The sequence below is a fragment of the Pygoscelis adeliae genome, unplaced genomic scaffold (assembly GCF_000699105.1).
Source record: "Pygoscelis adeliae isolate BGI_AS28 unplaced genomic scaffold, ASM69910v1 Scaffold270, whole genome shotgun sequence".
NCBI classification, from domain to species: Eukaryota; Metazoa; Chordata; class Aves; order Sphenisciformes; family Spheniscidae; genus Pygoscelis; species Pygoscelis adeliae.
Genome location: NW_008823916.1, coordinates 2,133,792 through 2,158,040, shown reverse-complemented (window position 1 = coordinate 2,158,040; position 24,249 = coordinate 2,133,792).

Sequence of the window (24,249 nt, the reverse complement as noted above, 5' to 3'; positions counted from 1 at the left end):
AGGGACGAAACAATAGCTTGGATTAACCCGACCCATGAGGTTTCATAGCTTCTAGGACTGCAGTTCAAAACATTTCACCCAAATATTCTTATTCTTATTCAAAAATATACCTGCAAGTATTTCCAATGCTACAGCTTTCTCTTTGAGCAAAGAATTTGGGAACCAAATTGTAAGAGAACAACAATACCTTGCAAAATGACACCATTCATTATGCAGTTTTAATGTTATTTGCTTCTGAAAAAACATACATTTACAAAAGTTCAGTGTATGTGTATATGCTTATTATATGGTCAATGCCTGCAGTTAGCTAGATAATGCTGATCCTTATTACTGGGCTGTAACGTGTAGCCTGTAACTCCTTGAAGCAGGCATTGTCTTTTTGTTCTGTGCTTAGACATTCCCAGCACAACAGGGTCTTGGTCCACGGCTGAGGTCCCTCCATGTTGCTGGAATACAGATCAGTAGTGGGAAGAAGGTCCTTAGTACTCAATTTCATGCTTCTAAGTGTCTCAGTTTTGAACATGGAAAGAAATTATCATAATACTACAAACTGGCAAAATGATAGCTGTGGATGAAAATGCATTTTTTGTATGGTAGTAGGATTTTTTGGGTTAAAGCCAAGCAAAATTTTATTTTCTTTTTTTTTTTTTAAATTTAACTTAGGTAAATGAAGAGGATTTGACCCACACTTTTTTTTAAATGTTAAAATAATGGGATGGATGAGTCACCAGATTGTTATTAAAATGAGAGAACTGCATGGCTGACCATGCTAATAATACCTCCTTCGAAGCTCAGCAGCGTTTAATATGCACCTGAGAGAATATGCACATTTGCTGTGCAGCTAAGGAAGCCAGGAGTACAGATTTGAAACACAGCATTGATTCACCTCAAGGACTGGCGAATGTGGACATGGTCCCATCCTTCTCCTCCAGTTGACAGTGAGGGAAGAACCAGAACTTGTCCACCAGCTTGTTTTGCTGCTAGTTGGTACAACAAGCTTTTGTGTGTCTTGGTGGCTTGTATTTAATGCCAGGTATTTAGAGCCTAGGCCTCTAACACAAGAATTAGAGGCATATTTGTTTTTAGCTGTACTAGTCTGATATCTTTTAATGGATTGATCACAAGAGGAAAGTGTGAAAGAAAAGTTTGGGTCCTGTGAACCTCTCTTTGGTAAGGAAGAGAGGGGACATCTCAGTGTCTCTTCCTTCAGCCATCTTCCTCCTCAGTCCTCTGCTCAAAGTGTTGGCTTGATGCCCTGTAAATTCTGCTTTCTAGGCTCTTGCATAAAATCTCATCTAGGATCATGCTTTTTGACTGAACAGGGGCTGAAACTGCTCTACTCAGACATGCATACATGGACCCTGGGGCTGGTGGCTACCTGCTGCCGGCTCATGGTTGTTTCAGGAAGATATGCCTTCTCCTCACCCACAGTTGATGTAGGTGGCATTTGGGTGCAGCAGAAAGGGGCTACCTGGAAGACCTTTTGGTCCCTGAATTAGAAATATGTGCCAGGTAAATGTCCGAGGCTTTAGCATTGCCCTTTGGAGAAGGATGTGTTTGGCTTTGAGTGAATCTCCCAAGAGCAAAAAGGAAAATCCCATTGTGCCCCTTTTCTGCACCCTCCCTGTGTATCTGTGTCCTCATGGCTTCAGCTTTGCAAAAGAGCCAGCAAAGCACCATGGACTCCATAAACCTGGATGCTTAATAACCCCCAGGTTGATCATTTACCATACAACTAATTATAACTTTTTCAAGGCTCCCATTTGTGCCCCCTCCCTCCCCTGCCTCCTTTTCATTTCCTGTGTCCAGGGCCTTGAAATCCTTGGTCTTGACACAATAATTGATGGCTTCTGGCTGTACAAACATAAAGCCTGGAGTATAAATAGAGACAGATGGAGCTTGTATTGTATTGTATGTTTTTCTTAAATAAGGGAAAGATTTATAAATTGATGAAATTTATTGTAAATAAGAGAACATTGTCCCTTTATAATAGTCTTTTGTAATTGAAAAACACCCATGAGCAGTCTGCTCTTGGGTCACATTAATGCTTTGTTTTTCATTTGTTGTTCTCCTGAAGAGCTCACACAGATGCTTTTTGTCTCCTGTACCCGGCTGGGCTCTGTATGTCACATTCACTCTCACTGCATGCTGCCGAGCTCACAAATACCAGTATTTTGCAGCCAAAATTTCTGTTCTGGGTAAGTCTTTTCTAAACTAAATGAGGACAGGACCCTCAGGCTAGGGAGGGTCAAAACCTGGGCTGGAAACTTCAGTAACTCTTGAAACTATCAGATACGGGGAAAGAGGTAGCTCTTTTGGGGTCCTCAGTGATAAGGTGGGAGCTCTGGGACCTGCAGGCACCTACATTTAGGGATGATTCCCCCTCAGCAATAACAGGTACATCATCCACCCTGGTTGTCTGAGGGAGGTCAGAGACTTGCTTACAACTTAGGCTCAGTTGTAGGAGCAGGCTCAGGTTTCAGGGTTCACATAAGAGACCACTTCAATGGAGTGGGAACAGGTTGGTCAGGAAAGCTGGTAACGTCCCCAGAAGAAGGGAAGCGTTTTGCAGCTGTGTTTCTACTTGGCTTTCAGTCTATAAATCTCTGCACAGAGACTACCTCAGTAGCACCTTCAACTCCTTAGAGGTCTTGAAGAAAGATAGATGCTGTCTGAGCCTCCTTATGTTTTAGTTCTTGATGTGTTTTTGTTTCATTTGTTAAACCTTGGAATTAGTCTAAACTTCATTTTGTGTCTCTGGCCAGTTTTCTAGTTTTGGATATACTCTGTGGTATAGACAATGAGAGGTCTGGAATCTGCAAGGCCTCATTTTTGTTCCTTCTCAAACCGCTAAATATCATCTAGCTGCTTACTTGGCTTCTCTGTGCCTCAGTTTCTTTAGCAAGAACAAAGTAACAGTGACCTTCTTGGTAAAGTGCTTGGAGATCTACTGATGATCTAGCAATTTCTCCTTATTTAAGGAGACTGATTTGATGCAACTGAGTAGACAGCTCAGAGGAACAGTGTTGCCACCTCAAACTGCACAGTAAAATCAGGTTCTCAGCCTTAGGTTTCACTGAGAAGACAGCACCCACCTCTATGTGCTGGGGCACTGGTTCTTGCTGACTCACACAAAACAATTGTTGCTTTCACAGCTGTGGCTGTGTCACATCCGAACACTGGCTGTGCTGTTCAAAGTCAATCAAGCCCAGAAATCAGGGTATTGTGCTTATTGATTGTTCCAATTAACCCTTCCAACTGGGAAAAATTTCCAAGGTTGTTTGTCTCAGTTATCTGCTTCCCTAAGGAGCTGTAAAACAGACAGCATAGGAAACAGACCAGTCTTGCTGCTGTGTGCTAGGGACACCCAGCTAAACCCAGAAAGGATATAGAAGCTGAAGCACCCTGAGCTCTCTTGAAACCAAAAACCTCTCAGACATGACTAACAATTTGTCCTTGAAATCAGCAGTTGTCAAATTCATGATTTCCTAAGGGCACCTTCCTGTTTAAAGCTCCCCCCCGCCTTTTTTTTTTTTATATCAAGGTGGCTTCAGTTTGTAGGCATCTATTGATCCTAACTGCAGCACAAGGACAGGGAAGATCTCCCAGAACTGGCAGTTCAAAACCCAAAGCTCAACAGAAGGTGACAAGGAAGAAAGAGTTTCTAAGGAAAGGTCTTCCTCAGGATGTATCCCACTCAGCTGGCAAACACTGCCCCAGCTCTAGCTTCTGCATTCATCCAAGTACCAAGCTTAACCAGACACCATCATCCCTATAGAAGACATGAGGTTTTTATGCAAAGAAAGCCCAGACCTTTAGGGCAGGGCCAATGGAACAAATGCACCCCCCTGGTCTCGAGACCTTGCGAACACTTGTGTTATGTGTAGTCCCAGACAGCTCCTACAAACCCTGGCCTTCCTCACCTGGACTCCCTTGGCTCCCCTCCACAGCCAGCATTGCCTGCCCTTGTGTTTCATTGCAGCTACCTCTTGCTTGCTTTGGAGGGGCAGCCCATGGGAATCAGGAAAGGCCTGTCAGACTCCTGTTGCTCTTTTGCTCACTGCACGATAAAGCCCACCGTAAATTCTGCCCTAAAAATTCTTTATAGAGTCCACCTGTCCACAGCAAATAAATCAATGGCTCTAAATTAAATTCTGCAAAAGCTGAGTGGCATAGGGTATCATGTCTGGATTTATTCAGGAGCCAGGAAGACTGTAATTTTCTAAGTCAACACTCTGACCCTGCTTTATTCATTTGCTGTTCGTGATAAAAGTGGATCTGTCCCTATATTTTTGGCTGGTTGTTTCTTCTCTCTGAAACAGCTGTAATAAGTGTGTCCCTGAGAAGGGGGCAGTGGGGAGGAGGCACAGAGGGCTGTCATCCAAAGGAGAGAATTAAATCAGGATGTATCTGCTCATGCTGGCTTCTGTTTTCACACAGCCTTCTGCTTATATTTTGCCCGCACTAACTTTTCACAAGCAAAGCTAAAGTGCCAGGCAAAGGCCTCGTTAGACACACATCTTGGGGAACTCTGATGTGCCATTAATTAAGCTCTTTCACTGCCTCTTTCCTGCTCATTTCAAGGACCAGCCTGTGTGCCTTAACTCTTTTCTTCTCTTTCATTTCCCTCTCTCCTCAACAGTGCTCTGAAAAGAGCAGTGGAGGGCTCTTTCGCAGATGGGGATGGGATGGTGTAGTGCCCTCTAAGTGAACTCTCAAGTCTTCTCTAGCAGAGGGGGAGCCCTTGCCAAGTTTGTCAGACACTGGCGCACAGAGCTACTCTCTGTCAATGGATTTGTTGGGCAAAGTCAGGCTTTGACAAAGAAGAAGTAGATGCCAGCACATCCTGGCACAGCAGCTTCGGTACAGCACCGTCCCCCTGCCGTTACCCTTCAGCTGATGGCGTTGGGAGCCTTCCCATCAGAAGGGGTTGCACTGCCAGCTTGATTGATTCATCCAGCTAAAGATTCAAACAGCAATTCACAATGTTTGGCTCCTGGTGTTGCTTTTCTTTCATTATTTTTCTCCCTCCGTTGTCCCCTCCAGCAAAGTTTAGGGGTTATTTAAATCATGGAGGCACGTTGTCAGAAACGCAGGATACTCTGGCTGGCTGAGCCATCCCCCATTGCCCTTACCCTCTATCCTACAAAACCACTTTACCAGGTGAAGATCCAGCTGGGGGAGCTGGTCCCCTCTATGACCCCACTAAGTAATGGTTTATTCAGACAAGGCATCTTCCCTTTAAACATGCAATAGACATGAATATAGACATATAAACACATACTTCAATAATGAATGTACCTGTCCTAAATATGCAAAGAGTTGAGCAGTCAGGGCTAAACCTAAATTCTGAAGGGATATTTTCACGTCTATTTATCCATTAGAAGAAAAGGAAATGTAACACTATATATCTCCTTTGCTAAGAAGTTATGAGGTGGAGATGATACTAATATTTTGATCTTTGTCTTCCCTTGGCAGCTCAATCTTCTTTTCATACAACTTGGAGGAAAATTGGGTGCCACTTTCTGCTGAGTCTACTGTCTACTTGGTCCTTAATGACCCACTTTTTCCCTATAACTGAAATCCCAAGCATGGAAGGCTTTAGCAATGAATCTTATTTTGGGTCCCTGAATAGCCTCTTCTCTTGTAGCTGCCACCACTGCCCTTTTTTCATCCCTCAGGCCATGTCCCTGTGTTAAGCTGTGCAGAGGTTTGGTTTGCAGGCAGGGAAGCTAGTGCCACTGAGCATGTCAGAGCCAGCAACAAAATCCCTTTGCTGGCACCTCCTGTCCTGCTGTTTTGCAGGTATCGGGGCCAACCTCTGCTCCGTGTAAGAGCCAAAGCAGAGCTCTGCTGGTGACACAGAGAAGGTGACAGCTCAGCGGGAAGACTTCTCACTCAAGGCAGCTCCACTCCACTCTCTGCCTGTTGTAATTAATATCCTTTTCCCTGCAGGCTGTGAGGCTCTGACAGGCTTTATTTTTAACTCCACTTAATGACAGAGTATTAAGACAAAATGCAACTTTTGTGAGCTCCAGGCTTTGGGGAGGCGTGAGGGCCTTGGACCGTTGCTGTACCTGGCAAGAAAGCTCCGGTTTGCAGGCATGTGTGAAACACAGTGAGCTCAGTGTGCCGGGGATCAGAGACCATTCAGAGCAGACTGTGGAGACCATCTGACACATTCAGTAGGTGGTAACTCAAGAAGATACTCTTCATGGGCCTGATCCTGCTCAATAAACCTATGGGTTTTGGGTATAAATGAGAGTATCTCTGCCAGCATCCTCAGAGGGAGGTAGCGGGCATATGCTATCAAGACACAGACAGAGGTTTAGGTTATAAAGCTTCCAGAAGTGGATGAGGAAAGTGGATGTTTGAAAATTTCTGCATATCTGCAAGATAGTATGCAAATTCGTGGAAGACATAGAGTGAAAAGAGACAATAAATGATACTTTCTGTTTAACCGGTAGGCAAGGCCAGGCAAGTAAACAAAGTGGTTGGAGTCAGCACGGTGTGGGCAGATAAAGGATTGGTTCTAACAAAAATGTTGGCCATAGCTTATATATCCCTCATCTATAGATAAAAAAAATCCAAGGAAGAGCAGCATACGGAAGCAAAGTGTGGAAAAGTACAAAATACATGAATGTTCTTCCTGGAAATAAAAATCCTGGGCATTCTTCATATAATTTTTTAGGGTCTGGGAAGTTAGTAATATGAGGAAAAGAACTTCCTTATGGTTTTTCTTTTCTCAGGTCTAAGTAAAGGAAAAAATGAGAAAAGTACTCTAAAATTGCTAAACATTGACAGTTATTTTCTCCAAAATTATCAAAAATTACATTTCAAACACCACAGATTGCATTTGCAACTGTCCCTCAGAAATGACAAAGATGATAAAGATTTATCTTTATTTCACACCAGCTGGTCTTCCCAGATGACAGCTTTTCAGGAATTGTTCTTAAGGCAAATTTTCAGATCAAACTTCAAGTTTCTAGGTTGGGAAAAGGGTAATATGGAAAATTTTGGTGCAAGCCCTGTCTCCTTTGCTGCGGGTGAACATGAGTATGTGCAGTTATGAGTGACTGGAGGCATGATGGAGATGCATATTTCTCAGGGTTAGCCTCATAGAGATGACAAAGAGATTCCTTTTCTTCGGGAAAGAAACAGAGCTCATACATTACAGAGCTATGCACTTATCAGGTTAACAACACTACTTCTAAGATGAAGTTAGTAAGACATTCCCCAGTAAATTTCACAGGATTTTTCTCTCTTCTCACTTCCCTGAAGGAAGGGTGAGCAGGGTGAGTTAAAGAGGGAAATGTTTTGTTATGAACTCTCCGAGCATCTTACTCTCTGTGATACCAATATAGCATTGTGTTTAGAGTGTCGCTAGGCATTGTTTTAAGTGAGCGATATCAAAACTTAGTGCCAATAAGCAAGGAAATTAAAGGAAGCCTCAAATCTGACTCTTATTGCAGCTTTATTTACAATGGAGTCTTAGACTGTACTGCTAGAACATCCTGAGTCTAATGCTTATCCTTCCAGGACTGAGAGATCCCACAGAATTCAATAAATGCAGTTTCCCCTATTATCAAGGTGTCTTCTCCTACTGATGAGGAATCAGGACCTCTTAATCATGGCTTGTAGTATTTGCAGTGACTTTTTTCCAAGATCTTCCCTCTCAGTTTCCATCTTGCCAGGAAAACACTGCCAGTGGACCAAGCTGAGAGAAAGGACTGACTTATTTTACCTAATGTTCATCTCTTCAGTAGCAAGAGGCAGGTGTTTCCCTTTTATGATATTAGGATCTCCCTCAGCCGCATATTCACAGTGGTCTAGTTAGGTGATCCTTTTTGCACATCGATCCTTTTTTGTAATCTTCCGTCCATCTTCCAGTGGAGGAGAAGTTCCCCTATAATTGGTACCACTGGCTCTGTCAATGGATTCCAGGGCAATGTGTGGAGTAATTGCTGCTCAAGATTACTTATGACACAAATGTTGACATTCTGTTGGCATAACTTGCAATAATGTATGCAGATTGCATCCTTCTAGTGGCTTAATTATTACTTCTCTGCAAGAAATAGTCAGGTTGCCCTCTGCTTTGATTTGAAGGAGATAATTCCCCCTTCAGAAGCACGGTTGTTTAGAGAAAGGGGAAGGGCAAAAGGAGAGGAGGAATGGACCAAGATGCCATATTGTGGTTTTTCCTCCACATGGGAGGTGTCTGTAGCTCAGCCTTGGCTACGTTTTCCTCCCTTTTTCTGCCTCACTGTGGGATTGGGGAGGTCTCTCCCAAGGTGAAACTTTCCCTGGAAAAACAGAGGAGTGCTGCATTTAATAAGCCAAGGCAGATGTCCTATTCAACACCCAGCAGCATGCATGGAAGTACTTAGTATTTAGTATCTGTAGTGTGATAGTGTCTAGAGGCTACAACCAAGGTTGTGGCCTTGTTGGGCTAGGCCATGTATAAAACACCTAGTTAGGTAAAATTCCTGACCCACAAAGTCTAAGCTATAAATTAAACAGGAGGCTGAGCGAGGAGAGAGGAAAAAGAGATCCATTTGCAAAGCACAGATCAATGTGAAAGCCAGCAACAGAAATCCAGTAAATTTGACACCACCTTACCTTTATAGTTCGCATTTCCTCTCTATCTAGAAGAGCTCTGGGAAAGCTGAGAAATTATTACACAGAAATACTGTATTCAGACAAGTTTATGGTAGGAGAAGAGCAACAAAGAGCTCTAGAAACCCAGTCTAGGAAAAGAAACATAAAGCTCAGATTCCCTAACATGTTTAATATTATTATTTTTATAAACTGACAAACACCTGAAGACATTCAGAACAGAAAATGAGACACAAGGAAACATCTTGCAAAGTATATCCTTGGAGAATACAGCTGCACAGCAACAGAGAATGCATTCCTGGAGCTCTGGAAGTAAAACCACTAAAGACTCATGTTTTAGATGTGGGAGAAGGTGACTACTCCGTGTCTTTGCAAGGGAGGGCAAAAGTCTCTGCAGGTGGACATACCACTACTTTGATGTGCAGATAATTTTTTTTTTTTCCCTGATCAAAGCTCCTTCGTATCTTTGAGTTACGCAAAGATACATATACTGTCTGTCCTGCTATACTGATCATTTATATCGACTCATTTATTCTGATATCCTGCATAAGTATCCAATGGTTTGGAGAAATCATGTCAGTCAATCATTCACCTGTACCTGGTTCCTAAATATTGCATTACATATGTAGCCAGCTGTACATAGCTTACACTGGAGAAGGAAAAAACCTTTTCAGGCCTGGCTGACTGCGTTGAGATCTCATTCTCTGGCTTACATGGCAATTGATGCTTTTAATGCATGGGGAAATAACTAACCTTCTTCAAAAAAGGGAGCCTGGTGGACTTCTTGTCTCGATAATCTCCCTGAGGCACTGAACTGTGAATGTCACCCATATGCTGGGTGCATTTCCCTGAGCTGCCTTTCTGGTTTCACTAATTGTGTCCATGTTCTTGCACTGTCTGATGGAAAAAGAACAGGTCTGCTAAGATTAAACTGAAAGGACTTGTGAGAAATGGGTCTCCTGAGATAATTGGTGGAGGATAATTGACATAATTGGGAGTGTTCCTTTTCTTTAAGTCCTTTTTGGTCAGGAGGGATCAATTTTCCAGGATTTAGATAAAAATGGACACCCTCCCCAAAATAATTTTCTATTATTGTCCCAGAAGCCAATTAACACAAGGAACTGTGGCCATTCTTTCCTCCTGGGGACTAACTGAATGAAAACCTTAGAGTATATTTAAGTAATAGACCTAGATACTATAGTAATCAAGTTCTCCAGCAATTCTAGGCACAATAAATGAATAATAAATCATCCAGTTTTTGGAGGGCTTGAACTCTGACTTTTCCAAAGAAGATTGAGAGAAGCTTTAGAACAGATAGATTTGTTAGATCTAATTAGATCTGAGAGATCTTGGTGGTATTCTGCCGGCTGCTCAGCCACGCTGCAGGTCTGGGTTGCAGTGCATCCCTCAATGTTCATACTTTTGTGTGCTGGATTGGAGCCACCAGCCCAGCAGTAAAAAATAAGTTGAACAGGACCATGTTGTGGTGAGTATTTTACCCCTTTTTTGGAACTGAAGCTGACCTGGCAGGACTCTCCTTCATGAACCAATTTCATTCTGCCTTATTCAGTAAATGCACAAACTGCTGCCCAAACTGAGTGTGTATATATATATCTGTGATAGCACGGTTTTGCATTACATGAACTTTCCTCTACGTAGGAGCGTGGCTAACCCCTGGGCCAAGATCTCGTTTGCATTTTCCAGGAATATTTTACACTCACTTTCTCACAGATTTGGGAATTTTGCATACAAGTTGACTTCTCCCCTTTTTTCCCCTTTAGCTTGCTGCCCCTTTCTTCTCTGCTTTCCCCCTAAAAGCATTCTTCTCCCTTCTCAGCAAATTGCCTTTCCTTTGCCTCCTGTGGACAGGGGCAAGTGTGGTGTATCCTGGCCCTTCCACACTGGGGTCTCTCCCACAGGTTCTATTTGCAGTAGGGGAGCAAGACACGAGGGGTCAAACTGTGGAAAAGCTGCATCCCCTCCAGGATGAAAACACACGTGAGGAGAAAGGAGAGGACGGGGTGGATAGAAGGGCAGGAGAAGGGTGAAGAGCCAGGGGAGATACAGAAAGCAGTGATGAGAGCCTCAGTGCAGCAGTTGAATCCCTCCCCGTTGCTCACAAGCAGACACTTGAGCAGCTGCTGTTCCTCCAGAGCAGAGCTGGTCCCTTCCCCTTGCTCCTGGCCCCAAACCCTTCCCTCCCAGCCAGCCCCCACCAGGGCCAGGGCCAAGAACGGCAGCATCATCCCAGCCCCTGTCTAGTGGGATGGGGAAGATGCCCTCTCCCCACTAAGTGCCCCATCACCACCCCTTCCCATCCTCCCTGCTCTCTTCTCTGATGAAACACAGCCCAGGTCTGTTTAGTCAACCTCAAGTGAAATGTGGTGTGTTGGCCAAAACCTTCCACGAAAATCCTGTTAATTTGTTTGATGAGCTGACTCCAGCTGCAGCCAGACGAATAAACGCTGATTGGCTCTTTTGCTTAAACTCTCCGTAATGAAATGAGCCAGCTTTGTGCCTCGGCTGAGCATGCCAGCCAGGCTCCAGGCTCGGCGCGAGAGGTGGATGTGTGGGGAGGCGTGGGGAGGAGGAGGGGGAGCAGGAGGCAGGGGGAGATGAGTCTAATGGCATCATTTCCATTTCACAATAGCTAATCGTGCCTAAATCAATGAAGCCCTGGCATCTTAATGAAATTGGGTTGGAATTTGTTCAGTTTATGATGAGTTTTTTAACCTCGGCTTCTTAATTAGCCTGGTACAGGGTTGAAATGGGAAAAAATGGAACGTTTTTCTCCCCAGCCTATCTTTCATCGGCAGCGTAAAAATGGTGAAAATAGATGCTAATCTGCTGGTTGGGTTTAAAAATAATCTCTGCATTTAACTCTCCTTGGGGGGCTTGCGGGGAAAATAAAGCAGGGTTTTCATGTTTACGAGGTTGGCACCTTCCTGGGATGTGCAGGGGTTTCCCAGGCGGGTGAGAAAGGGGCCTCAGAGGGTCCTGCAGAAGAAGGGAGTGGGGACTATCCCCTCACACAGACTGGGGTGGAAGGTAGAGGGGAGGAAGGGATGAAACAGAAATCTCACCCCCCTTTGTGAAATCAGTTTGAACAGAAATGTTGCTGTTTCTTCCACAGAAACAACACTGCTTTGGAACCAGGATGGATATTTTGACTGAACTTTAGTCAGGTGTATTGAAGAGCATTTTGGTGACTCTCTGAGAAGGAAGAATATTTGTGGCTACCCAAGTGCAAAGGGAATGAACCAGCTTGAAGGAGGCCAAGACACTCTAGAGAGGACAGGCTGAACTCTCCCCTAGCAGAAGTGCTCCAGGTCAGGCAATTAGCTATGTTTCCTTGGGCACAAAGCTTGTTTTCACAGCAGGGGCAAGAAAACCTCTCTGCAACTCCTTGAGTCCATCTTCCAAGGGAAAGGAAGACCAGATATCATTTCTCTTTACACCCAGGAATAATGGCTTGGTGAAGTCCTATAATACTAGGGAGAGCTGGGAGGTCACTGGAGCCATTTAGGTAAACAAGCAGCTCTTCCTCTTCTGCAGTTTTTCTCCCCACAGAGAGAGGAGAGAAAACTTACCTTCTTTTCCCCATCACACTTTCCAGCAGAATAAAATGTGACTTTTTCCCTAAATAATTTACAGCCTGTCTTCTTCCTGGAAGTTTTGGTTAGTACAAAATGACACTTCTTACCCTTTAATGCTCTGATGAAATATCCTTCCATTTATAATTTAGGAACTGGCAGCTGGTAGTAGCAGGGCAGGTGTAGTGCTGGCATCTGCAGGCAAATCCCTTGGCACTAGTTTGCTCCCAGGCCATAGGCGGAGACAGCGCAGGAAGAACTGAGGACAGGATCAGTGCAGAGACACCCCCGCCAAACCTGTGTTTTCTGAAAGGGTAAAGGGCAACTTTACAACAAAGGGAAACCAGCTCTGGTGCAGCTCGGAGGGATATCTCACTTCAAGGCAAGCAGAAAGGCTTAGGGTTATGTTCAGCAGAGGCAGACTGGATCCTTTATTGAGATATGAGCCTAAGGAAGGGGAAATAAGGTCAATGCCCTGCTTCTACTGCAGGCTTCCTTTGTGGCTTTGGTCAGTACTATAGGCTCGGATCAGCAAATATGCCATGATATTTGTACATTGTGCTTATGTTCGAATAAGCTCCGGCTTTCACAGAATGGGACTTTGCATCTTTGTGTCCATAGAAGAGGAAAAACTGCTCCTTGTTTTGGTGCTTTAAACAGGAAGAATTACTTCCTTTTTTAGAGACACATTTTGAAAGACAACAGGTGTTTTATTGCTCCTGGAGCATTATCACTGTGTTTCGAGTTCAGTTTTCAAAATCTTAAAACCAGTAACAATCAGCAACGTTCAGGTTTCATCCCACATAAGTTCTCCCTTGCAAAATTTACCATTACATTTTGAGGATATCTATTTTGTTTTGCCATTTTCTGCTGGTCAGATCTTCCCATCCCCAGCACACAGAGAGAGGTGCAGCCTACCTTATCTCAAACTAGCTTTTTGAACAATAGCAATGGCACAATCCTATCCCACCACTACAACAACATGAAAAAAGCTCAGGGTAGATCCAAGCATGGACATGTTGCGTTCAGCAGCAGGAGCATTTCCCAACCTGTACGACAGATGTTATCAGGCAAAGGCAAATGAAGAAGATATCCATCTGGGTGCAAACTAGCGATGGTACTTTTGACTTTTGCCGTTCTCTTGCTGCCCATGGCCCTGCCTGCGAGGCATAATTAGCCTTGAGCTCCTGTAGCTCCCCTGTGCAATGGCTGTGCAGTGCTGGAGTGCCTCTGGCCATGGGCTTTTCACAGATATTTCATTAACGTTCAGAACTGGCACTTACTTGCTAATAATCTACCAACATTTAATAAACACAGCCCAAGAGTTTTATAACCTGTTAACTTCCAAGTGGCAATAATTAAACAAAAATGATAAATAATTAAGGCCCAATTACATGGTATCAGTCATTTCATTTTCCAGCAGGCATGTTAAGTGCATTTGCCACTACTGATTGGGGGCCCATTCTGCAAGCACTCGGCACTTTCACTGCGTGCCTGGATGGAAAGTCAGGTTCCATGCAGCTTTATGGTGGAGAAGAAAAAGGAAAATGTGCTTCATTAGTTGGGTAATTGTCCCCTTCCACCATGGAAGATAATTCCCACTGAGGCTGTTGCATGACTTTGGGAAGCCAGCAAATAGAGCCATTTGTGTCTCATGTTTCTGTGATAGACTGAGTTGTAGGAAATGGGACAGATGCAGAAGAACAGCTCTGTGCCACATGCAGAGATACCTCTTTTCACTCTCCTTCACTTTGGATCTAGATCCCAAACTGACATTTGTACATTGGGCCCTACATAATAGGATGAAACAAAACCCAGTGAATAGACAGATGGCAGGTGTTTTAAACAGTTGTATCAGGATCCAAACTCATCATAAGATCCACAACTGATGTAAATCAGCAAAGCTCCACTGTAGCACCAATTACAGCATCTGAAAATATCTGCTTCCGAAGTATTTTGGCTGGATATTGAGGACTATCCTGAGGACAGAGCTATAGCTGGAGGGGCTCTCTGTAGCCTGTCAGCTGGAAAACTCAGGACAGAGCATGCATGGAATTGGCAAAAAAGGGAAGGAGTGGACAGCACAAAAGCTCTGCGAGGGTCAGAGTATGCATCAGGCATAAGTGCAGGACATTGCTCTTAATGGACAAGGATAGATGGCACAGTCTGATACAGGCTAGTAAAAGGGGAGACGAGCTGGCAGTACAGAAGACTGAAGCTCCCTGACTGGCCAGAGTGCAGGGATAGTACAGGGCTGGTGAAAGGATCAGGAAGGAAAGCATGCACTAAATCCACTTAGTTATCTGCTGCCAGGGCAGCATTTGTCTGCTACAGGGAAGAAATGGCCTCCATTGCTTCGAAAACAGGGAATTGGTTTAATTGATCTCTAGTGGACCCTTAGTCAAGGAGGAGCCTTGCACATGTTTTAGTATGCTTCCCTGAAGCTGTACCTTGAGCTGGTTTGCTTCAGTTAATTTCCAAATGGTTGCAAAAAGCTTCCCAACATTCAGGCAGCAAATTCCACTCAGTGTTTTTAGCATGTTCCAGTTCATCCCCTCCAGACAGAGGACATAATTTGATTTTCCCTAATGAATCTATTTCCTTGTTTTATCCAGCCCTACTGTTGCAAGTTTTGGTTATGGCTGACAGTCCGTCAGCATTCCCCAACATCCCAGTGCTGTCACCTTCAGCACTGTGGTCATAGATTACACAAATTTACTGCAATATGGGGTGGGGTGAGATGCCAACACAGTCCTAGAAGTTTGCTGTTTCTCTGTTTTTCCATTTGACTCCATTACGGTCTACTGGGTAAGAGCTAGAGACCTTTATACTGCGGAAGAAGAGTCTGTTTAAGTCAGAAAGCATTAGCCATGCAGATGATCACGCTGAATGACTTCCAAAGCTTCGACTGCTTCTGGGGGTTAAGGAAGGACTGTGCATTGTAGGACTTTCCTTCTCAGCTTGCAATAGTATATCACCAGCTGCTTAATGAGCTTTTTTGTCTGGGTTCCAAGGCAACTATGGATTTTGCTTTTCAATTTGTGTTTCTTCCCCAGATGGAAAGAGAATGAGGCTCAGATACAGGGTCAAGTTGTGGCTACTAAGTTATCATGTTAGCTCTTCGGCAGGAACTATGTGCGACTTGAAAGCCCACTGCAAATGCAGTGCAACACAGCTCTTTTATTAGGGGATAAACTGGGGTGAATTACCTTACATTTGCATTAGTGAAGGAGTTTGTATCACATCAGGCATGGAGCCTCAGCTGAAAAGTGGTAACTCTTAATGTGCGGTGTCTAAGCGTACATTTTCATGTTTAATTGCACACCATGGGCACTAAGAAAGAAGTCTAAACCAACATCCCAATGCAGTGTTTATCCTTTCTGCTCTCACCAGCTATCCTTACCCAAAAATAGCATTCACACCCCTGGCCACTCACTCATCTTTCAGCTGAGATTCAAAACTGCTTGGGGAAACACAAACTGCCCTGCTAGTGAAATCTATCCTGCGAATCACAGAGAACCCTCAACATCCACAGAGAGCTCAATATTCCCACTTCAGCAGCTGGGGACTCAATCAGGCAAGGTGTTTCTTTACCACCCGGAGCATTATATAATGAAATGCTGAGGAAACCACCTCGCATGGATAGAAAGTAAATTCTCCACGGGGGAGAATATAGTGAGAGAAGCAGGTAGAGATGCATTAGCAGAACAATGCAGATCCTCACAGAAATGGGGGCACATGTCAGCTGCATCCCACTGTGAATGATGTGTGGTGCTGTGTTTGAGGAACTGAAGCATCTTCAAGCATGCCGGATTGCACAGAATTGTGGGACTGCTGCTAAGTAAGTGGCAACCTCGAATCGCTCTATGTGCCTGGCTTGATGTGCCATTGGGGATGTAAGGGCTTATTCTGACCTGACCCAAAAGCAGATGTTCTCGGTGGGCTAACTTAGGGGATTTGGGGTTTGACGGCATTCACATGTGCGGCTTTTGAATCTGTGGATCTGTTAGAAGACCCACCTTGGAAGAGGAGGAAAAGAAAGTACAGTGGCAGCTCCCTGTCTTCCAGGTACCTGCTGCTTCTAACATAGATTATTTGCAAAATGAGGCTGGTGGAATGATTTCTCTTCAAATGACACCACCTTAGGTGATGCCTTACCCCACTGTAAGGAGAAGATAAATTGCTCCATTCTGTCCAAGACAAAATTTCTTCCAAAGATGGCTTTTTCAAGGGCTATTTCCACACTCAAGATCCCCCCTTCGCAAGAAACACTGAGCTATTTGGAAATGTCTTAAGTAATGCTTTTGAAGAATCCAGTCAGCAGTGTCAGTGTAGCCTGTTCAGAGTAAAAAAAAGACTTTCTCTACCAAAAGTTGGAGAAATAACTGCATTTCCCCCTTTTCCAGTTGTCCTGAGGTAGCTGTGTTATTTCAGCATCCATACTTAGTCCAGCCATCAGAGTGCACTACTGTGCTGGAGGATTTCACCCTGGGTTAATGCAGCATCAAGGAAAATGAGTACCTGCTTAGCACAGTAGTTGTTCACAGAGCAATTGCTGGAAAGGCTGGATGCTCTATCTGCAAGAAGAAAAGGATCTGCAGAACGTGCTTGCTGGGCCATGTTCTCCAGCAGCAGTAGAGAGATGGTATAGAAAGTATGGACATTACAGCAGTGGGAATGCAGAGATCTGACCCATGGGAAAAGGCCTCTTTCAGGGTTGGAAAGAGATGCAGAGAGGGTAGTGTTAAATCTCTGAGTGGGTCTGTTCACGGACAGATGCTTCCTGAGATGTTACCAGTCAGCCTTACACCTGCTGCTTGGACATGACAAATGTGCTTTTTGCCAAGAACCTGGCCTGCAGGTAGCAACTCTTTGTCATAGGACAAAAAACCCACATAGTTGCTAGAAGCTATGCTAGGCTTATTTCCCCAGAAGCCGCTTTCCTGCTTGCTCTGCAAAGAGCTTACAAGGACCCAAAACACTGTCACTGTGACGTGGTCCTTTTCTTTCTGCCACATCCCAATTTGCATTATCTGGTCCTGTCAGCCACTACTGTACAAACTCAATTGCCTTAAATTACTTGAAGCCCTGGTCTGCTCTGCCATATATGTTGGTGTCTAGACATTAAATATTTATTGAAAGATTCATTATTTGGACATTAAAAATTAATTCATATGAGGGAATGAATTGGATGATTTGTATTTGTTTTTTACGAATTGTCTTGGAATCGGAAATGTCTGGTTTCTAAAGGGCGGTGCTTGGGGGCAGCTGTTTTTTCACTCCTGGCTTTTCTGTGGAAGTGCTTATTGCCTGTCCTGCAGACATCCTTTTCCCCATGGTGGCTGGCTGCCTGTCCTCTGGAGATTAACTTTGCTATCAATATGTTTGTGTTTTGTTTACAAACCATAGAGTTTAAGGCAACTTCCTTCTTCCTCCCCACCCCAATCACAAGTCACACACACACACGTACAGAAGAGACTTAACTTAAGATGCTCAAGCATCAATATGATTGTCTTTGTTACCAGGAAATGTCTGGTTGTGTTCTGTCTCTTTAAGTGAAGTTTATGGCCTGAAAGGTAATTGATTTGCAATGGTATTTAAGACAAGAGCTGGAGGATACTGCTGTGCTCTTCTGCAATACAGTAGCCTGGAGAAAACCATTGCTAAAGCAAAAACATTGACTTTTTTTGGTGATGCGGTCTCTTCTGATGCACTCAGCAGGGGTGAAGTTTGCTCTATTTTTACAGACTTGTCTGCTATTTTTACAAAAGCAGTTTGGACACTGTACAATCTTGCAAGTTGTGCTGTGACTTAGGCAATGGGTGCGGGAAGGGAGGGCAGGACACTCCATGCTTTTGGTTGCTGCTCCCTCCTTTATCTTTTGCCTTGGATTAGGTTTTAGCTTGTTTTTCCAAGGAAAGGTAGTTTTATGAAGGAGTCAGGCAGGGCTGGAGAATCTATGGAATATGTATAGGTGTATAATGGCACAATGGGAGGGATAAATACATTGATGATTATGGGTAGGGACAGTGCCAAGATAATATTAGGGGGTAGGATTAGAGAAGGTAGATGGGAAGATTTTCCTAATACGCTTGAGCCGTTTGTACAATTGGTCTATCAGAAAACCTCTGTAAATTGGAGTCAGCTGCAGAGATGGGAGAACATAAAAGTCCCAAAGTCGATGACAAATCTCCTTCTCCTTTCAGCAGGGTTTGAATTTTACCTACCCTGTATGGAGCAGGAATACAAGAGCAGCTGCGTTTTTTAGTTTTAAAAAACCAAACCAAAACAAAAGACCCAAACAAAACCAGGCAGGGATAATCTCAGTAATACACCTGAGCAATCAAATGCAGCAAACTCTTCCTGCAGCTCACAGGGCTTGCTAGAGTCCCTATCCTAGTAAACTTCTGAGCACAGTCATTTCCCTGGGCTGAAATTACAGAGGAGCTGGGATTAGTTACTACTGCAGTATGAATGGTAACAGTCAAGATGATAGTGGTAATATCAAATAGATCATTTTGTGCAAAGACTTCTGTCAGCAGCTAGTAGATCTTCTCAGGGAGAGACAAACTGCCAGAAGTCAGTGTCTGTGAGCTTTCCAGAAATTCACCTACACAACTGATCAAGTCTCCCAGGACATAGATGCCCGCAGTGAGATGTACACGGTGGCTTCCCATTGCTGCATGCTGTGAAGAATCCTTTCCTGGGAAAAGTGGCATTGATGCATCAAAAATCAGGGTGCAACTAGGACAGGGTGACAGTAACAGTTAGAAACGTTTTCACCTCTGTGACATGGCTTTCCAAGGGAATATGTACCATGTGCTTTGACTCAAGTGAGTTTTCCTTCTTACGCTAGGCAACTTAAAACTAAAAAAATTGACAGTTTTGTCACCTCCAGTGGAAACTGCATGTATTCTGTGAGTCAGCTTTCTCCAGAAATCATGCTCAGAGACCAAGCTATAGGTGAGTAAAACTACTTCATTCCACCACATCACAGGTCAAGCCTAGATTGGAAAGTTTATCAAAGATTGTCACAAAATGGAAAACAAATAAGCGCCTTGTTCTGACTGCCTGAAGAGATTGGCTCCCTATCTTACAAAGCTTGCAGTTAGCGTTCTGTAAAACCCTCCAGTGTGGTGGTGTGGAAGAAGCCAAAGCTCCACAGAAACAGGCAGTGGGGGCAAGGAGATGTGCACAGCTGGGACCCTCGCTTCCCACGGCCTGGCATTCGGGAAGCTTTGCTTTCCCAGGACATCCAGAGCTCTTAGTGTCTTTCCCTGTTTCTACAATAGGGGACACACAGGCTTCAGCAAGCAAAGGTGTCTGCAACACCTTTGTTGGACTTTCTGCTCTGTTTGCATATACTAATTATTTGTAATGATTTTCTAAACTGAAACCCGAAAGTTGCCCTTTCTCCTATTACAGGGAGTGACAGATTCTCTGCATTCCCTTTCCTTCTTCACCTTAAGGGGAGGTGACTCCTCCCCACCATAATCTTTCATATACTCATGGAATAATAACCTTTTCTCGTCATTTACTCAGCAAAGATTTGTCATTCCAATATTTCAATTATCCTATAACATAAAAACCAAAAGATGCGTACATGGCTGAGCAGGAGCATCATTCCTTTGGTACCATCCACAGCTTAAATATAACACACACAGTGTAAGAGCAAATAAGTTTTGAAAAGAGGTGTCAAAACCTTCCACCACTTTTGGGGACCACTGACTTTTGTCACTGGAGTGTTAATTAGTCATTAGGAGCAGATAAGGGGATTCCAGCAGATCAAAACTCCTCTGTCTCTGGGAAATCCCTAGCTGAATCATCTGCTACAGCAATGGTGTAAATTCAGGCAAATGTAATTTATTCATGTAATTTTGGTCCATCCCTGCGCCAGTGGCTCCACGTTGATCAAGGGACTGCTCTGAAAGTTGCCAGAGATGCTCTCTGCCTGCTGCTCAGGGCGCTGTCCCTCTTACACATGGTTTTCTTAGGAATGTGCCCACTCTCTCAAATGCCCAGGGAGCACTGCTTTTGTGGGATTATTACAGAACCTCCTGGGGAAAAGACAAATCAGACTTTTCATCTGCTTTTCTGCTTGCCACAAGCTAGTCCCAGCTTCCAACCACTAAAGGCACTTCTGCTCCTCTCTGCTGTCTCAAAGGACTTAAGATGATCAATTTATAATGTCTACAGAGTACTAGGATGAAAAGATGTTCTGAAAATGCCTTGGATGAAAAGATGCTGTAAAAAAATAATCTTTATCCTGATAGACTGATTACAATCTATTGTGCCATGGATTAGTGGGTGAGTATTTATTCAGCTTATTTTTTATTCCTATGTACAGATGCTCTGGACCACAATGACCCCTTTGAAGTCATTATTTGTTCTTGCATCCATGAGTAGCATAGAGGGCACATTAATAAGCTGCGTATAGAAAAAGACAATGAAGTCCCCAAGAAGTCATTAAAAGTCTATTGTGTCAGTCTGACTGTAGCCCACAAATGATACTGAATCTGTAAGCTAAAAATATCCTTCAGAAATGCTGTTGACACAGTTATTTTACATTGGCAGCAACATCCTCCCTACAAATACACATGCTACCCTTGCTAGTCCTGCTCAGAGCAATGTATGTTCTGGGAAGCATCTGGCTTTTCTTGGGATTCAGCGATCTCCAAATGGCACTGTCTGCACCGTCATTTTCCAGCTTTGTTAATGAAGTGCAAGGGGAAACAGGAACTGAAATTTTAACTCTGTCCCTCAATCCCCATTGTGTGAAGTGCTACACAAATACCCAGCTAGAGACCGCTGTTACGTCAAAGGGCTGGCAGCAGAAAAGAACAGGACAAGAAAAGATGGGAAGGAAACATGTACCCACTGTGTTTCTGCCCTTTTTGGACCCAGAGAGCTCCAACCTCACAAAAGCACTGTTTCCTATGCCTAAGCAAATCTTCAAGAAGGAGACTTCATCTCATTCCAACAGCAGAGGAACTGACCTTATATTTTTCTAGTGATACCACCCCCGGCAGTCTGCCTCCTACGTGCTGGCTGGGACACTCAGAGGAGTCGGTCCCAAAGGTAACAAACCTTTGCAATGGATGGAGCAGCACAGCTGACTCAGAGCTATTGCTCTGGGCTGTCTGCAGGCTCAAGCAGACATCACCACATTTTTAAGGTATTCTTCACAATTTCTGGGCGAAGGGACAATGTTGCTTTTTTTAATGGAAGCTGGAATTTGGTTGTTACTAGCCAAAATCAAGACATGAAAAGCCATATGTTCAGCCTTTATTCTAGTCTGAAGAAGTCCTAAACTAAGAGGACAGTTCACATCATCTTTAGTGTAGCTGTCACTGTTGACACAACAAAATAACACAACTCCCTTCAATGGCCCAGTTGTATTGTAAAAAACCTACACAATACCAACACAGCAGGCTTACCCAGATAGCTAAAACTGTTCTGATCTATTTCTGGAAGCATGTAAAATATGACAGATATTTCAACAGAGGGTTTGAAAAGTCCTTTAATGGGGAACCATCTCATCCTAACATGCTCTGATCCTGCAAGATGAGGTTGCAGAGTATAAACAACCACTGAAACAAGCAAAGAGAAAGATGGGAATTGATGTAAAATCCAGTTCTGTTTTTCCCTTTCCTGCTTAAAAAGGATAAGGAACAAGATTATTCCCTGCCTTACTTGGCTGTGGAGTCTCCAATATTGTGTCTAACTCATGCTGAGTAATGCGTATTGATTGCTTTGTTACAAGCTTTATTGTTCAGTCCATCACCAATAAAAAGTTTATGTAAAACAAGAGCTGAAGAAAGCAAGTGAGAAAGTGAGCTGGAGAGTGTGAATGCACATAGAGGGTAAATGTTACTTTTATTTCCACACAGATATCCTACACCCAGATTTTAGCAGCAAGATTTTTTTTTTTTCATCACCCTGTCTTAAAGCCTTTGGAGAAAGGGTTTTGTTTTTGGTTTTTTTTCCTACTTGCTCACATTCAAGTTTTCTCAGTGAAATAAAGTACCAAGAGAGAAAGAGAAAACCAGGTAAAGATGCTAAATTTGCATATGAAATGGAGTGGCTGAGCATTTTGCTGCATTTAAAAGGAACGGAAAAGGAAAGAATGAGTATTTACAGCAGGAAACACAGTTGGCATGACAGTTTTAGGGCTGGGTTTCTCTAAACACAGTACAGGTGATGTGTTGGGCATAACTACCAGCACTTCTCTCTGCTTCTCAGTGGCTTCTGGAGTGAAAACAATTTCATTTCCATGGCCAAATATTGTTGCATGCTATGGCCTTTGCTAGGTTGATAGATGAAATGGGACTAGTGATAATGATACTCTATTTGTAAAGGGGAATGCTCCCCTCTACTAGCAGCTTGACTGAGATTCACCCAATTTGCTCCCTAAACACTGGAACTATCATCACCACTAAGTAGATATGGAAATAGATACAGGGGATAAAAGAGGTTTTGATGATTGACCAAGACCCCCCCAGGATCCTGTTATGGCATGGTACCAATACCGTAATACAGCTGCGATGCTGGCAAAGGGCAGTGGTGCTCCCCGGTTGGTGCCGCGGCTCGCAGAGCGGTCCACTATGTGCACCACAACCTGCCTTTTTGCTGAACCCAGCCCTCCTTGCAAGCTGCCTTTGTTGCTGGGTTTCCCTGCAAAGCATCACAAGGACATTTATCAGTCTCGGTTCTTGCGGTTCCATTAACTTTTGTTGGCCTCAGACAATAAAGCCGTGGAGTTAATTTCATTCATTTAACCAGTGGGAAGGGGGTGGAGGTGAAAAATAGACAGAATGCATTTTCTTTTAATCTGATGGATACAGGATGCCGTGTTCGCATCCCTGATACAGTCAGCAGTGTCAGCACTCACTAGCATCTTGAGCTTTGCAAATAATGACGCACTTGGTTCAGTAGTCAAACTGAAGCAAAATCATGGAGAAAAAAAGTGCTTCAAGGTTATTCAACAAGATGTTTTGACCCAAAACTGAAAGTTTACTTTTATTTTAAGGCATTTGTTCCTGTGGGTTTTTTTGTTTTCTTTTCTAAGTAACAGAGGATAAAGAGGTGATTTTCAAAAAGGAAGTGTTATGTCAGAAAGAAAAGTGGAAGCATTTTGTTAGGAAATAGAAATGTGGGAAATGTTTTGACCTCTCTTTTTGTTTCTTAATTTTAATTTTGTATTTTTGTCCTAGCTGAAATTATTCATATGCTGGGTCTGAACTGAAAAGTACTGCTAATCACTTCCCCTAGATGCCATATATTGGTGAATTAGATTTTCACAAAGAACGTTGCCTTCATCTCTTCCCGTGATCCTGGTTTTGCTCAGGTGAAATGCAAGCAAAAAGCATTGTAGCAGACAACAGAGAAGTATCTGCTGGAACATCAACATCGCTTTTTGAGAGTGGAATAGGAAGAGGAACAAACATGGAGCATCAACCCATTTTTTTTGCCCGTATAGCTGCTCTTTCTCCAGCCTGGAGTCTGCCTGCCTGGGCCTGCTTATCAGGACTGTGCTTGGTAGGGAGGATGGTCCTTTGTGCTCCAGGAAAATTGGAGAGCGTGGATCAAAGGTATAACCATGGGTCACTAGAGGGGGATGCCAGATGGAAATCAGGGAAACAGTGCCTAGCAGATGTAAGAGCAGTGAAAACAAGAAACAAATTCCTATTACCCACTATTATTACTAGCTTCTCTCCTCTTGGAATAAAAAAATGGGCTATTTAGTCCATTCTAGTAGAATTTTGGTTAAGAAGCTGGAAGGTGGCATTGATAACTTGCTAGCAAACCCAGACAGGGAGCCTTCTTGACCAAATCCTGTTTACCCATAAAATAAAGGCATTAGTTATTTGTGTTATTCTCCATCAACCATGCTTAGTTAAAAAAGAACACACTGTCTCCTTTTCTTGTGATCCTGTTTGAAAACTTTGGACATATGTTACCACATGATTAAATCACCTGCTCTACAAAGATGCTATTTAATGAATTACAAGGGAATCCAAATTCTGAAATGAAAGAAACA